General features: G+C 42.1%; 1 pseudogene; it reads right to left on the reverse strand.

Annotated features, from left to right (window-relative positions):
* Positions 1–319: 319 nt before the first annotated feature.
* LOC122679405 lies at positions 320–2,342 on the reverse strand (annotated as a pseudogene).
* Positions 2,343–16,553: the final 14,211 nt, after the last annotated feature.

The raw sequence follows: 16,553 nt of genomic DNA on the forward strand, positions 1-16,553 counted from the left end.
GACCTGGGTCTTACCCTGTTCCTCACTGTTCCGTTGCTAAGCCGTGTCTTATTCTCTATAACCCCCATGGACAGCAGAGTGCCAAGCTTCCCTGTCCTTCACTATTTCCCGGGGTTTGTGCAAACTCATGCGTATAAAGTCGGTGATGCTATCCAACCATCTCATGCCCTTGTTGCCCCCTATTCTTCATACACAACTACATTTTATGGGGCTTTTGTCATTTGTTCACATTGCCTTGACCCACATTTTTTTTTTTCATTTATGCAATTTTATTGAAGAAAAATAAATCAATTGCTAGCAGAGCTATTACTTGATCACTCATCCGTTGACAACTTGCATCATTTGTTCTGTTCTATATCAAACAGTGTATTGGAAGATAGATTAGCTAAGAGCTCCGAGCCTCCTAACAATTTAAATGAAAATCACAAAATGTTGGAGGCTCTATTTTGGAATACAAAGGGTGTTTGACTTCCAATTTCCATTCTCTGTGGAACAAGAACAGGTCATTCCCTTACTGATATGCATAAAATGCATCACATTTTCTGTCCTGTTGATGCTGTAAATTCAATACCAGTTCTCCAGCCACATCAGTTACGAGCATAATGTATATCATGTAGCCTCAAATCTCTAATGGTGGAAGGCTTAAACATGCATGGAAGCTGCTAGAAAAATGCTGCTTCCTTTGATGTGACGACTCAGCATCCATCGCCTTTCCTCTCAGAGGATCAGCTTGTTAGAGCAGTGGGGAACGGTTTTAATCTCATGATCAAGTTAGAGTGAAGGCGTTGGCCACATAATACACATGCTCCTTTTCAAAAAAACAAAACAAAACTCTGAACCTCAGGCAACTGTTCTCTTGTACAGTTTCTAAAAGCAGTCATTGTCCAAAGCTGGAAGAACTTAAGTCTTCTCAGATGAGCATGTGAATGAATGGAAGGTGGTAAACAAAAAGTAGAATTAAAAAGATGAGGTCTGATGGGTTGCAGCTGAATAAGAAAAGCTAAAAAGGAACAGTATAAATTTATTCCAGTTATAATGCAGGTTATTCTGACTTTAAGGCAGCATCACATGGTACACTCCTGAGTCCATTCCAGAGCTCTTCTGCTGTACTTTGCTGTTTCATAGATCCGTGAAATCTCTGGCAGTACGGGGTCACCTGGGTTTGGATCACACGGCAGCGAACAGAGGGATAGAGGAACTTCAGAAATAGCGGAAGCATGAGACCAGCGTGACCTTAGAGCACCGAGACTAATGCTGCCATTACTGCTAATACTTGGAGGGTAAATTCTTTACAAATGCGTGTCGTGAGTGCAACCTTAGGTGGTTTAAAAGGGTAGACATAGGAAAGTGAATTGTCAAAAACAAGAGGCCAGCTTGATACGGGCTGTCATTTGGTCCCATGACTGTGGCCTCCCACGAATCTTATCGCCCCCACCGGCCCTGCCGAGCGCTGAGCTGGAAGGTCACGGGTCACACCACGAGGCTCCTTATTAACCCGCTCCAGCCCCACAGTCTGTGCTCATCGCCTGGCTGCTGGCTGTCTCAGGGTGGGCTCGAGGTCCGCCCAAAGCCCTTGAGTATCCCGGCGGCTCTGAAGGGAGGTCTCTTGGTCTCCCACCGGCTCTGCCAGACACAGGCCTCCCTCACGCTGGGGCCTCAGCCTCCGGCGCACGTGGCAGCTTGACCTGCAATTTTGAGTCAATGTCAAGTGACTTTTCGGGGGGGGGGGGGGGGGGCGGTGCCCAGTCTCCTCATTATGATTTAAGGAGTTTGGTTTAGATGACCACTTAGATCCCTTCTAGCTGAGCTTTATATCCATTTATCTCATCTCTTCGGCCTCTTGTTTGCGTGCTTACGTTCTTTCTAAAGGTAAACTTTACCAAGCTTGTGTATCTCTGCCCCAGCTCAATATGGAAGCGAAGTTCGGTGAAACCCTAGGTGATTACAGTTTAAAGGAGTACTGCTCCTCATGACTCACTTCAGTGGGGAAGCTGGTGGTGATGCTGAGGGGTGACCCAGCAGGAGTAGAATTACAAGTTAGATGTGCACGCGGGTAAAACCAAATTACATATCATTGAGCCACGGTGCTCATAAAATGTCACTACTGTAGCGTGTGCTAATTCTTCGTTCTCCAGCTCTCCTGACTGCAGGGAACTCTGATCCCGGGGCCGTAGAATGACCTGTCAGCTGTTTTCTCAATTGCCTCAGCCCCATTTCTTGTTCTGCCAAAATCACGTTGTCCTGTAGCCAGGTCAGCGTCCGCCTCCCAGCCTCTTGAGCTCCTTTTTGACCGTACTCTCTTCAGGGCCCTTGCTGCAGAATCCGTCTTGGATTCGCCCTGTTACAAAGCTGTCTTTTTCTCTCTTACTACAATCAATAGGCTTTGCTTCCCGTCTCTCTTTAAACTTGAGTCTCATCTGTTTCATGTTCCTTGATACTCTTGAAAGAAATTTCCATTTGCCAGAAGTTTCTTGAAAGCTACCTGTTTGCAAAAAACTTCCTGGTCACTTTTGCTTTGAGGTTTTATTATGCGTCGGGAGGAGGGACCCACCAGACTTGCAAGGCAGACTGTCTCACAGCGTGGATTTTCTCCTTCCCCTCTGCTCTCTCCTGCTCCCTCTCTCATCCCCTCCTCTTTGCCCAGAAAGGACACAGAACAGGTTTCACAAAGGAATACAGCGTGACTAGAGCCAATCAGACTAGAACTTTGTGATAACGGAAATAAAGGGAGAAGTCAGGAAACAAATGGTACCAGGTCCTCTCTGTAGATTTGTTAAAGGCAAGACACGGCTTGGCTCTAATCGGGAGCTAATGCCTAAGGGGAACCTGACCCACTGGACCCAGAGGACATGTGCAAGGGGCACCGAGGTGAAAGGCAGCGTTACTTGGGCTGAGAATTCAGAGGAGTTTCTGCCATGAATCCCCACCAGGGAGACCCGACCACGTACAGCGTTCGCAGTGCTCTCTTTACAAAAAGCAGCCACACACAAAATATGTTAAAGATCTGTGCTTTGGGACTTACATCGTGCCAAAGCCAGCTCAGAAAAATTAACGTCAGAGGCGGCCCTGACGTGCCGTGGTCAGCCAGTGCGGGCTGGACTTGCCAAGCCGGGGAGCAGCCTGGGGCCTTGGCTCATTAGTTACAGGAAATGTTGGGGGCAGGGATACAAGCTTCCGTGGCCAAAGTAATTTGAATTTGCAAACTCTCTTTGAAGATTGGAAATGCATATTAGAATATAAGGACTCTGGATAGTCCTTCAGTAAGGAAATGGTCTCACCTTTGTTTACACACTTTCTCCCCAAACATGATAAACGTGGAACTGGCTTTTATTTTTTCATTGTGTTGTTTTTGTCTTCCAGCTCATTACTTGGGCCACTTTATTATGTTTAAGGAACAGATTAGAGATTAATAAAATCAATTGGATGAATCAAACACAAATGTTTATCTTGCTTTCTTAATGCATTTTCTTACTTTCTTAATGTACTAGAAGTTACACTAGCTTCTAGGTTGTTATAAAATCATGGTGGAAATTAAGTGAAATTGAATTAAATCTCACTAAGGATTTTGATGACATTTTGCTTTGGGTCAGAAAAAAAGCTTTTCCTTTTAGAATACAGGAAAATGTCCATTTTTATGTTTTAAAAATGACTACTTAAAATACTGTTGACATCATTTTAACCATACTCACTTATAACTTTTCAAATACACTGAATATTAGTTTAGAAAAACTGCTGTTGGTTGAGGTTTTTTGAGCAATGTTCTTTTAACTGAACTAGTGAATCATTTTAGGGATACACCATAATTAAACATAAAAGACAAACATTTTTTAGCTGTGTACCAGACACTTTCTAATCTCTAAGTAGAAATGAATAATTAACAATACACTCTACCTTTGGTCCCTTTTTCAGTGTAAAGAGACAGGAAATTAAGAATATTTAAGGAAACACTGTTGCAAGCCTTCTGGCTCTATTATTAGATGTACAAAATCCTCCTCAGGACTATTTTTACCCCAAGCAAACAAATAAACAAGCACCAGTGAATGAACTGTGTATGAACCGCCAAGTTCTCCCCCAGATATTCTCCAAGCAGTATTTTGCAGTAGGTAGTTCTTTTCCATTCTCAGAGCATTCTCTTTTCTTTAGGTATACAGACTTGCTATTTTGGGATCACTGTTTATCTTAGATATAAAGCCGATTCTAGCCCATCTTCATGGTTAGAACCCACATGACAATTAAATTCTCCTGCTGAGAAAATTACTAGACACAGAGAATAAATCCTCCTTTACTAGGTAGACTTTTCTGGTTAGGAGAAGTTCTTCACATTGGGCATTTTTAAAGGGTTATATATAATATAAGATAATACTTTATAGAGTAGATAGATATTAGTTGAAACTGATCAGTCCAATGAGAGATATTACAATACTCCTCTTTTGAAAGTTATGCACAGTACAACATATCACAACTAGAGGAGTCTTACCCCATAATTTTATAGCTTCAGAGACTGGAAGTTAGAGATGGGAAGGGATTTTCCCATGGTCACATACAAGTTAGTGGCAAAAATTAGAACACATCCTGGATGTTCTAATTCCTAGTTTTTCTCATAACAACACGCTGATAGTTCAGAGAAATCTTTATAGAGAAGTCACATTTTTTTTTTCTCTTCCTCATGTAGGTTTATAAAAGCACGAGGTCATGGAGTTTATAAGTGTTTATTAAGCACTGACTATATTTGTAAATAACATGATAGCAACACCCTGAGTCAGAGTCTCCTAAAATGTGAAGAGATGCTGGTGCTTGGGGAAGCTCACCCACACTCAGGACACTTACGGGATTCAGAGAACACACATCACGTATCACCATCACATTTACTGTGCTTGTTCCTCTTAGCCTCTAATGCCCACCCCCATCTATATGCTGGTGACACTGAAATACACATCTCTAGGCCAGATCTCCATCCTGAGGTCTATCGTCAGCAACCCAGAGGGCTATGGGACATGTGCCTTAATTTCTTCAGAGGTCCTACACTTGACATGGTGAGATCTGAACTCATCTTTTGAGCCCTGAATTCTTATCTCAGGAGCACCCTCACCATCTCTTCCCAACCTGAAAGTCTGGGCATCACCCTGAGTGCCTGCCTCTCCCCCAACTTTCACTTCAAGTCGGTCACCAGTCTCAGAGCCATTGCTTCCTCGGCTGTCTCTTGCATCCGTGACCTTCTCTGCATCTGCCCTGCAGGGCTTTAGCTCAGATTCCCACGCGTCCTGTGCCACAACAGCCTCCTAATTTCCCACAAGTTTCCTGCCTCTCCTGTCATCATCTGCCAGACCAGGAGCCAATCTTTTCTATTGTTTTGGCAACAGGAAACGCCCTATTTCCTGTTGGGTTTCCATAAGGGTTCCTATAAGAACCCTTTCGAATTCTGTATAATCTAGTAGTCACCATAGATCTTTGCTTGGGGAACTGGCTGATGTGACAGGCCAGGTGACTTGATGTGACCTGCCGTTTGAGTTCACTGCTCTTGGCACACTTCCTGGGCCTCCTCCCTGTTTCGCCAAACACCAGGGGAAAGAGGGAAGGGGGGCATGGCAGGTAGAGACTGGCCCTTCTGGACATGTAGTTCAGTAGGTTTTAATCATTTTCAAGAAACACATGAGTAGTCTCATCACTTACTTAGGAACAATATTCACAGTTTGATATAGATATGAAAATACAGATATGGCATTATCTACCGTGTTCCCCTTTTAAAAATGGTTATTTAGATCTAAGAAAAGAGTGAAGTTAGCAATGTACATAAATGTCAAGCAGGTACAGGTTTACAAGCAAAGATTTATAAGCGTGAATTCATGTTAGAGTCCCTGGGAGAAATTCTAGAAAGCACGATGTCTAGCACGCATGTGTGTGTGTGACTGGGCTTGCACACATGTGACTGCGCGTGTGATTGTCTCACTGTCCCCCCCATTCATGACAAAGATGGTTTTGAGACATGGCTTCATAAATGTCAACGCTGCAACTGACACCTCTGGCCTCTGTGCTTACTGGGGATGATACGGGGATAAGCTGCTCACTCTGCCCTCTTCTCTGTAATTTTCCTCACGGGCTCATCAATCCCACCCTTTCTATAATTTCTTTAGCCACTATAAGAAATTGCAGGCCTTCTTTTTACCTCAAAGAAGCTGAAGAGTCTAATTTATGACACCTGTTATGGCTAGGCACCGCTATAGACCGCAGACACTTCATAACCCAGCCATATGAGGCAAGCACCTGGGGTTAAAAGGGGCGCTTGTGTTTAGATCCAGGGATTCTAAACCTTTCCAACCCAGTGCACCCTGCTGAATAATATGTATGATTCTTATTCAAAAGAGGAATCCTAAAAAAAATCCTCTAAATGTCTCCATTTACTTAGTTACATTACATGAATTTCTCCCTTTTCTTTCATTTCTCTCTCCATTTCTAGGGTGTTCTAGTTGGTATACCTCGGAAGGCCCTTAACACTCACATTAACTTATGTATAAGCAAGTACATAGGCAGATATAGGGAACCATACAAAAGCAAAATAGACCCGCAGATTCATAGGCCTTTCAGAATTTGACAAGAATGCACAATCCTATATCTTCATTTTATAGATACAAAAACTGATTTTGTATCAGGCAGATAATTCAGACTTAGGTTACAAAGTCAATAAGTAGTTAAATTGATATTAGAATTCAAGATTGGGCTTCCCAGTTGACTTCAGTGGTTAAAAAAAGAAAAGCAAAAAAACCGTCTGCCAATGTAGGAGACACAAGGCTTCAGGTTCAGTCCCCGGGTCGGGAAGATCCCCTGGAGGAGGGCATGGCAGCCCACTGCAGTATTCTTGCCTGGAGAATCCCACGGATCCAGGAGCCTGGTGGACGACAGTCCATGTGGTCACACAGAGTTGGACTGAAGTCCCTTTGTACACATGCACTAAGATTATTATTTCACGGAGGGCCCGGGGAACAGGAGAGGTCATAGGAACGGCTGCCTTCAGGCCGCATGCTCTGAACTGGCAATTCCCAAGCCCATGTCACTAAACTACCTTTTCAGGATTAAGCATGTTGGAACAAAGAAAAACACTCCTATACAGGTCTGGAAATACATATAGACACAGAAGATGACAATTATTTAGGGTGAATTGGAAAGCTTTTATCCCAAACTTCTCATTCCTTAGTTTGCCCCCTTGCTTGCCACTTCCAACTAGAGGAATTACACCACCTGGCTTCATTAGCAGAAGTAGGCTACGTAAGGCTACATCGCTGTATCACGAAACCGGAGGGTCCCTTCCTGCTTTGTTACCCTTTCCTTCTGTCTCTTTTCCTTCCTTCCTCCATCCTTTCTTTTCATTTCATTGCATTTTTCTTTTCTTTCTCCTTTCTTTCTTCATATATTTATCAGTGTCTGTCTCGTACCAGGCACTGTAACAGTTATCACATACAGAAAGATTAGAAACTCATTGTCTTAATCAGTAAGGAGTTCAAGGTCCAGTGGGAAGATAGATCTATAAAAGCACAATTACAAGGGCGATTCAATGTCATAAGTGTTAAACCATAGCTCTATTCACAGTATTATGGGGAGCCAGGGGAGGGAAAACCTAGCAATGGAGTTGGGTTGAAAGGAAGAGAGAGGGTGGAGAGGATGAAGAAAGACTTGAAAGACTTCAGGAGATGAGGCTATGTCCATGTGGTCTAGAACAAGAAGCTCCCCCTTTCATTTAGTTTATGAGCATGTGCTGAGGATTGTTCTAGGTGTTGGAAATTAAAGTAGCTGATCCTGTACATTTGCCTAGAATTCCCCTGGTTTTCAAACCGAAAGACCCACATCTCAGGATGTTTCTCAGTTCTGAGTAAGGATGCAGTTGAGGTGCTTGTAAGATATCCAATGAGAGGTGTCAAGCAGAGAGTTAACATACCTGCTCCAAATGCAGAAGGGAGCAGGGGGGTGGGAGGTCAGCACAGAGATGGTATTTAAAGCTGTGAGACTGGGTAATACCGATAGTAATTTTTCTTTTTAAATTTTTAAGTGGAGGATAGTTGCTTTGCAATATTTGCGTTGGGTTCTGCCACACCCCAGTGTGGGTCAGTCATAAGCATCTCTTTCTGTATATATATCTCCCCTCCCCTTTGAGCTTTCCCCCGCCCACCTCGCCCCTCCGGTGGTCGCGGAGCCCCAGGGTGAGCTCCGGGTGTGACGCAGCAGCCCCCACCCTCAGCCTGTCTGACCCACGGCGTGCTACACGTCAGGGCTATCTCTCAGCCTGCCCCACCCGGTCCATCCCCGCTGTGTCCACGAGGCCGTTCTATACCTCTGCATCTCTGCTGGGAGTGGATAGCATTATTTGGTGAGCCTGTGAAGTGTGGTATGAGAAGAGGATTTCACAGGAGTTTTTTGTTTTTTTGTTTTTTTTTTACTAGGGAGATACGATAGAAGAGAGGCAAATAATTGCAAGAAAATGAATGAATGGACACGCGGTGGAATTTGAGCCAGCTAAAGGAGGCCTGGCGTGCTGCGATTCATGGGGTCGCAAAGAGTCGAACACGACTGAGCGACTGAACTGAACTGGACTGAAAGGAGAGATTGAATACTGAGAGAGATGAATGAATAAGTAGAAAGAAAGGAACGATCGCCATCAGGAGTCATTGTTCAGGGAAGGCAGCTAGTCGGTGAGGAGGACTCCGATTTTCATTAGTGAGTAAGGAAGCTGGACTGTTTCACCTTGAAGACGAGGTCTTTGGTGCAACCATGGGAGGCTGGCGGGGGCAGAAGCAAAGGTAAATGTCCGCATAAAAGCTACAGTCTCCAGGAAGGGAGCTAACCCTGGGTGTTTCTCATACAGTCTTCAGCGAGGGAGGTGAGACTGGGAAGCCAGTGGATGCCTACAATGAGGAGGAGGAGGGCAGTTCAGCTCAGAGGCAGCAGCCTCAAAGCAGAGGTGTTATTTCTCTTTGGTTTGTCCAGTTTTATTGAGATATAAGGGACATATAATATTGTACTATTCCAGAGCATATAACATAATGATTTGATATATGTATATATACTGCCAAATGATCACTGCAATAAGTTAACATCAATCACCTCACATAGTTAAACTTTTTTTTTCTTGCGATGAGAACTTCTAAGATTTATTCTTGGCAGCTTTCAAAAATACAATACAGTATTGTTAGCGATAGTCCCCATGCTGTACATGACATCACCAGAACTTATTTATCTTATCAGGGGAAGTGTTAATCTTTTTGACAACTGTTATCCATTTTCCCTACTCCCCCACCTGTTGTCTCTGGCAACCACCAATCTCTTCTCTGTGTCTGAGCTGGCAGATTGGTTTAATTAAGGAGGCGTTTTAATGAGTAGTAACTGGTGAAACCAGGAAGGGCTGAACGGTGACTGAACCGGGAGGGTAAATGTTTGGGCTGAGTAGCAATGAAAGTGGTTGTGATGTGGGACCAGGCATTATTCTCTTAGTTGTCCTGTCTTCTAGTGGGTTATAACAAGTGTGGCAATTGTGGCTGGGGAGGCGCAAACGTGGTCCTGAGGGGTATGTTAGTGAGTCACGTGACCCCAGTGCTGGCGTGAGAAAGGACATCACCATGGCCATGCTTCCAGACGTGGTCAGCATCCCACTGGTCTTCCCAGGATGAGTGCTGAGCGCCCTCTAATTGAAAGGGACTGGGAGAAAAAGAGACACAGATGTACAGAACAGACTTTTGGACTCTGTGGGAGAAGGCGAGGGTGGGATGTTTCGAGAGAACAACATCGAAACATGTATACTATCTATGGTGAAACAGATCACCAGCCCAGGTTGGATGCATGAGACAAGTGCTCGGGCCTGGTGCACTGGGAAGACCCAGAGGAATCGGGTGGAGAGGGAGGAGGGAGGGGGGATCGGGATGGGGAATACATGTAAATCCATGGCTGATTCATGTCAATGTATGACAAAACCCACTACAATATTGTAAAGTAATTAGCCTCCAACTAATAAAAATAAATGAAAAAAAAAAAAAACTAAAAAAAAAAGAAAGAAAGGGACTGGGAAAAATTCTAAAGAGCCTAAAGTTCCCATATATTTTATAGTATCCTGTCTGTCTCTTTGGAGGTATTGATGTAAAAAACAAAAGAATGAGTAAATGATCCATTCATTCTAGAATCTTCCATGTCCAGGGAGAAGAGGGAAAATCCTTTGAAACCTATGTCATCTTCCTCTGAAATTAATTTGGGTCTTTCAATATTTTTGGCTTCCAATAGGTCTTCAGATTAACTCCTCATGGCAGTGTTCTTAAGTATGCTTTGATCTTTGGCTATCTAACTCTGGCCTAACATTCAACTGCTTCATTCCAGTGATCACAGCTTTATAAATTTTCTTCTGCTAGATGATAACCATTGCTGTATTTTTATCCAGCTTTGATGCTGAAGCTGAAACTCCAATACTTTGGCCATCTGATGCAAAGAACTGACTCATTTGAAAAGACCCTGATGTTGGGAAAGGTTGAAGGCAAGAGGAGAAGGGGACGACAGAGGATGAGATGGTTGGATGGCATCACCGACTCAATGGACTTGAGTTTGAATAAACTCTGGGAGTTGGTGATGGACAGGGAGGCCTGGCGTGCTGCAGTCCATGGGGTTGCAAAGAGTCGGACACAACTGAGCAACTGAACTAGACTGAACTGATCCTTTAGTATCAGTAGCTCTAGTATTTAAAAATGCATATTTACTTAGCTGAGTTTCTCAGGTCATGAACAATAAAATCTGGCCCCGTGATGTATCTGGGCTCAACAGTCTCTCCATGTTTCCCCCAGCAACCTTGCTGCAATGTGAAAATTCACCTTGCACAGTTTCTTGATGCAAGACCTCAGAAAAAAACACATGAACACTAGCATGCCAAGAGTCAAACAAGACTTTTGATATTTCCATGAGTTATTTTCTGTAAAATGGCTAGTCACAGATTGCTTGCTGTTGTTTGATAGCTATGGGATGTAGAGACCTTGAGAATATGTCAGAATTTAGCCATGCACATTAAAAGTTAAAATTGACAAATGAAGGGCTAAGAATTTGAGCTTTTCTTTGCTCTGCAACCATTCTCTGTGTATTGTGTTTATCCCCGAGGGTTTGGCCCGATCAACCAGCGGCACAGAGATGTCTGAACCGAAATCCCTCCTGGCTTGTGTTTATGTAACGTTCTCTCCTTGGCCTCATCACAGATAGGCCAGAGGGCTGCCCCTCTTATTAGGAAAACTTACCAGAAACTAAGGGTTCCTGCTTTCATTGCAAAGTAGTCTAAAAAGAAATATTGTATAATAACACATATGTACGGAAGCTAGAAAAATGGTGCAGAGGAACCTATTGACAGGGCAGGAAAAGAGAGGCAGATGTAGAGAGGAGACAGGTGGACGCAGGAGGGCAAGGGGAGCGTGGAACACGTGGGGAGTGCAAAACTGCTAGTGGGAAACTGCGGGACAGCACAGGGGATCAGCTCGGAGCTCTGCGATGGCCTGGGGGGTGGGGTGGGGCGTGGGAGGGAGGCTGAAGAAGGGGGAATATATGTATACGCGTGGCTGATTCACTTTGCTGTGCTGAAGAAATTAACACAACACTGTAAAGCGATCACACTCCAATGAAAAGAAAAAGACACCGGACAGGCTTCTATTTAGAATCACCTACTGCAAGTCTAAGCTGCCTCATTCCCATGCTTATGGCATGACCCTCAGAAAGGGAAGACCTGGTATGTGATACCACCCTTAGTTCCTGTTCTTGAGTGAGTCTGCATTTGTTTCAAGTTGCATATTTTTGTTTGATTTATATGTCTTTAATATCAATATATATTTATATCCATGTGTTTTCTATATTTATTTAATAAGCTACTATTGTTTGTGTGGTCAGTAAACCTCAGGTCTCCTCTATTGCCTGTTTTAAAGTAAACAACCAACACAGTTAGTGCTGTGGGATGTTCAAGGAGAGATTCAGTCTAGACCACAGAATCAAGATTCCTGGAACTAACTGTGATACCCTCTACATCCTATAAAAATATTCCACTCCTCCAAAAAGAATCTTGTAGAAACACACAGTGTGCTTCTTTCAGAGAGGCTGATGCTGCTCACAAAAATCTAGAATTAGTTTTCCACATGGTCTACAAAGCCACTGCGTAAGTCACGCGGGAAAGTATGATAGTCAATGTGTCAATTTTCTAAAATTCAGCCTTCCATTTACGTATTGAGATATAACTGACATTCAGCACTGTGTGGGTGTGAAGTGTGCGGCATAGTGGTCTGATTTACAAACATCATGAAATAGCACAAAAGTTTGGATAGCATCCATCTTCTCATATAGATACAAGATTAAAGAACTAGAAGAAAATTTGTGTTTGTGATTAGAACTCAGAGTTTACTTTCTTAATAACATTCATAGATAACATACAGCGGTGTTAATCTAGTACTTATTCGTCTTGTAACTGGAAGTTCGTGCCTTTTGACCACCTTCATCCAGTTCTGCTCTCTCCACCCCTCCACTTCTGGTAACCAGAAATATGACCTCTTTTTCTCTGAGCTTGTGTGTTTGTTTATTTGTTTTTTATAACTGACTTACGACACTGTTAATTCTTGTTACACAACATAGTGAATTCTTTCTTTACGTTTCAAAATGATATGACTTATTTCGTGATAAGTCTAATTGTGTCACCATACAAAAATATTACTTAGCTATCCACTGTATTGCCCACACTGAACATTTCGTGCCGTGATTCGTTTATTTTGTAAATGGAAATGTGTGCCTCACAGTCTTCCCCACTCATGTCTCTTCTCCCTTCACCTCTCCTCTGGCACTCACCTGCTTGTTTTCTGTATCTGTAACTCTGTTTCTGATTAGTTATGTTTGACCTTTCTTTTTTTTGTTTTTAACTCATAAGCAAAATCATATAGTATTTGTCTTCCTCGGTCTTATTTCACTTAACATATTGCTCTCAAGTTCCATTCATGGTGTTACAAACTGCAAGATTTCATTCTTTCTTGTGGCCAAGTAATATTTCATTATATATACCTCTCTATATGTATATATATATCACACCTTCTTTATCCATTTATCTGTTGATGGAAACTTAGGTTGTTTATATATTTTGGCCAATTGCAAATAATGATGCAATGAACGTAGGGCGCATACATCTCTTCTAATTAGTGTTTCTGCTTTATTTTAATAAGTACCCAGGAATGGAATTGCTGAATCATATGGTAGTTCTATTTTTAATTTCTGGAGAAATTTCCGTACTGTCTTCTGTCATGGTTGCATCAGTTTGTTGATACATTCCCATGAACAATGCACAAAGGCCTCTTTTTTCCCACACCCTCACCAACAATTGTTATTTCTTGTCTTTTGGATAATGGCCATTCTGATAGGTGTAAGGTGATATCTCATGGTTTTAATTTGCATTTCCATGATGATTACTGATGTTGAGCAACTTTTCATGTGTATTTTGGTTATCTATATGTCTTCTTTGGAAAAATGGATATTCAGATCCCCTGCCTATTCTGAAATCATGTTGTTTGCTTTTGCGATGTTGTGTTGTAGGAGTTCTTTGTATATTTTGGGCTTTTAACTCCTTACCAGATGTATAGTTTGCAAATCTCTTCTCCCATGCAGTAGGTGGATTCAAAGTGAGTTCTGCCTGTGTTTTCCTCTAGAAGTTTTATGGTTTCAGGTTTGCATTTAATTCTTTAATCCATTTTGAATTGATTTTTGTGCATGGTATGAGCGAGTAGTCCAGTTTGATTCTTTTGCAGGTAGCTGTCCAGTTTTCCCCATCCCATTTATTGGAGAAGTGTCTTTTCCACATTGTATATTCTTGCCTCCTTTAATGCCTCAATTTTATTAAAAACAAAGCAAACAATACAAACTCCCCGCTCTTACCCAGTCTGGTTCCCCACCTTGTTTATAACAACTGCCTCTTAACAAATTTTGTGTGTTTCCAAAATACCATGCCCTGTCCCAAGGGATGATTTGTCACTGGTGGAGATATGCATATACTGAATTTTTAGAAACCTTTAACCCTCAGTGCAGGGTCCGAGGGTGAGAGTCTGGGCTCTTACACTTATGACGCTGACTTTGTGAAAGTCATTCACTTTTTCATGTTTCCGCGTCTTCACCTGCCAAACATGGTTACCAATAATTCCTTCAAGTAGGTATTGAGGTCCTGTGAGGTGTGCTCCCTTCACATTCATCGTGATAATGCCCTGTTCTTAAAAGGATTAGACAGTGTTTGTGCATGGCCTCCATGAATGAAAGGTGTTATTATTAACACACGTCAGGCCCTGAAAACAAATGAAAAAGAATTTCTGAAAGTGTTTTGATCATTGCCAGCTTTACCAGAGTAAATATTTGGTTTACCAAGGTGCCTGGGACTCAGTGACTGTTTATCAAATGGATACATTTACTGAGCACTAAGACTTTAAATCAGTAGCCTTACTCATGACCTGGCAGAATCTGTGAATAAATGAAGGAATGATAATTCTTATTGGCAAAGTATATATTTTTATATGTTAAGGACGGTATCTGATATTATTTAACACTTGCACTTCATACCTTAAGAAAGGTTATATCTGAGGTTTAATTTCCTAGAGACAAGAACTCTGAATAATAATCTCCTAGAGGAAAGAAATATCCCTATGATTCCTTTTCCTAGCTTGATCATTGACTCTGAGATCCATTTAAAGAGAAAAAGCCATTATTTCATTTATCCCTTCATTAATCACTCTAGCAAGTATTTTGTGTGATGGGTGCTGGTGTATATCCGGAATGAGACATTCCCCCAACCTTTGTGAAGCTCACATTTGTGCACTGTATCTTTCCCAATCCAAATCCACGTGGGCAAACAACCACAGTCAACTGCAGTTGGGTACCATTGTGCCAATTATTTCTGCAATAAGAGCATCACCTTACTCATCATCATCTGCCTGAAAGGGGCTCACAGGCTAAGCAAAAAGGGAGTTACCTGGAGACTTGAACCCAGGTCAGAACAGCTCCTACATAGGATTTATGATCATGAGGGTCTGGGATAATTACCTACTGTCATTTGTCAGTTTTAATAAGAGTAATATTAATATAATAATAATAGATCTATATAGTGCTTTAAGCATTATCTTCATTACATATATAAGAACTGGACCTCAGAGATCCAAGAAAGCATGGTTTTGGGTGACACAGACAGATAAGACTTCAGGCCTCCTCATTCCAAACCCAGAGCACATTCAAACATCCTGTGATGTCCCTCCTCTGGCAACTCCTTTTCTGACGTAAAAATCGACAAACTTTATTTTAGGATGGATTAGGAAAGGAAAATTATGATCATTTTATTAACCAAGATTTTGCCTGCAAAAGAAGAAATAAACTCTATTTTAATCAGAAGATTGCTTAATTGGCAGGTTCTTGATAGAAAGAGCTATCATTATCGACTGAATTATGGAAATGTCCAGACATGTTTTATGGGCTTCCCTGGAGGCTCAGCATTAAAGAATCCACCGGCAATGCAGGAGCCGCAGGTTTGATCCCTGGGTTGGGAAGATCCCCCTGGAGGAGGGCATGGCAACCCACTCCAGTATTCTTGCCTGGAGAATCCCATGGACAGAGGAGCCTGGCGGGCTACAGTCCATGGGGTCGCAAAGAGTCAGACACGTGAGTGACTTAGCACACACGCCAGAAATGTTTTATGCATACAGAGTTTCTTGGTAATAACAAATCTCTTAAATATGCATACACTAAGCATCTTCTTTATCAGAAAACACAGGATGTTTATAGAAGACAGCACAGAGAATTCATGTGATTTATTTGTTCTAAATAAGTTAATCAAGTGTGTTTAAGAGTGGATTCCCACAAAGTTGTTTCTTTTTTTATCTTGGAATTGTTACTGAATTAGTTTTACGTCAATGGAAATCCCACGCAAGCCAGCATCCGTAAGTGAAACCGATTTTAGAAACAGAAATGGAGATACGGGGTAGACCAGACTCGGAGGTGTGGGATAGATAGCAGAACAGGCTAATGAAGACGCTGCTTGAAGACAGGTTGTGAGGGGGTTGAGACATTCAGCTGATCCATACTGAAGCACTGGGCCCTGGGGTGGGTCTAACCTTCTAGGGGCACTCTGAAGATAAGAAAAGCAACAGCCTTTTTTATTTTTATTAATATCTTTTAAAATAATAATAACTTTTGTTATTTGTTGTATAATAATATTAAAATAATAATAACTTAATATTTATTGCTGATGGAGGGTTTTGAAGGTGAAGAGCCCCATGGAGAAACCTAGCTCCCGTCCTTGTCAGCTGTGTGTCTCACATGGGTTCTTCCTTCCGAATTCTGCACTTCAGTTATCCATAATAGGAAAATACTGATACCAGCATCACAGAATTGTTGGGAAGATTAAATGAGACATTAGAAAAACAGTCAGCATGCCACCTGGCACTTGGTTGTCATTTAGTAAATAAACACTTGGAGCTCTAGAAAGGAAAATATGACATACTGACCAATGAATTCTCAATATCTATGCTAGTGGGAAAGAGAGAAAT

This window comes from Cervus elaphus, chromosome 21, assembly GCF_910594005.1.
Source record: "Cervus elaphus chromosome 21, mCerEla1.1, whole genome shotgun sequence".
Taxonomy (NCBI): Eukaryota; Metazoa; Chordata; class Mammalia; order Artiodactyla; family Cervidae; genus Cervus; species Cervus elaphus.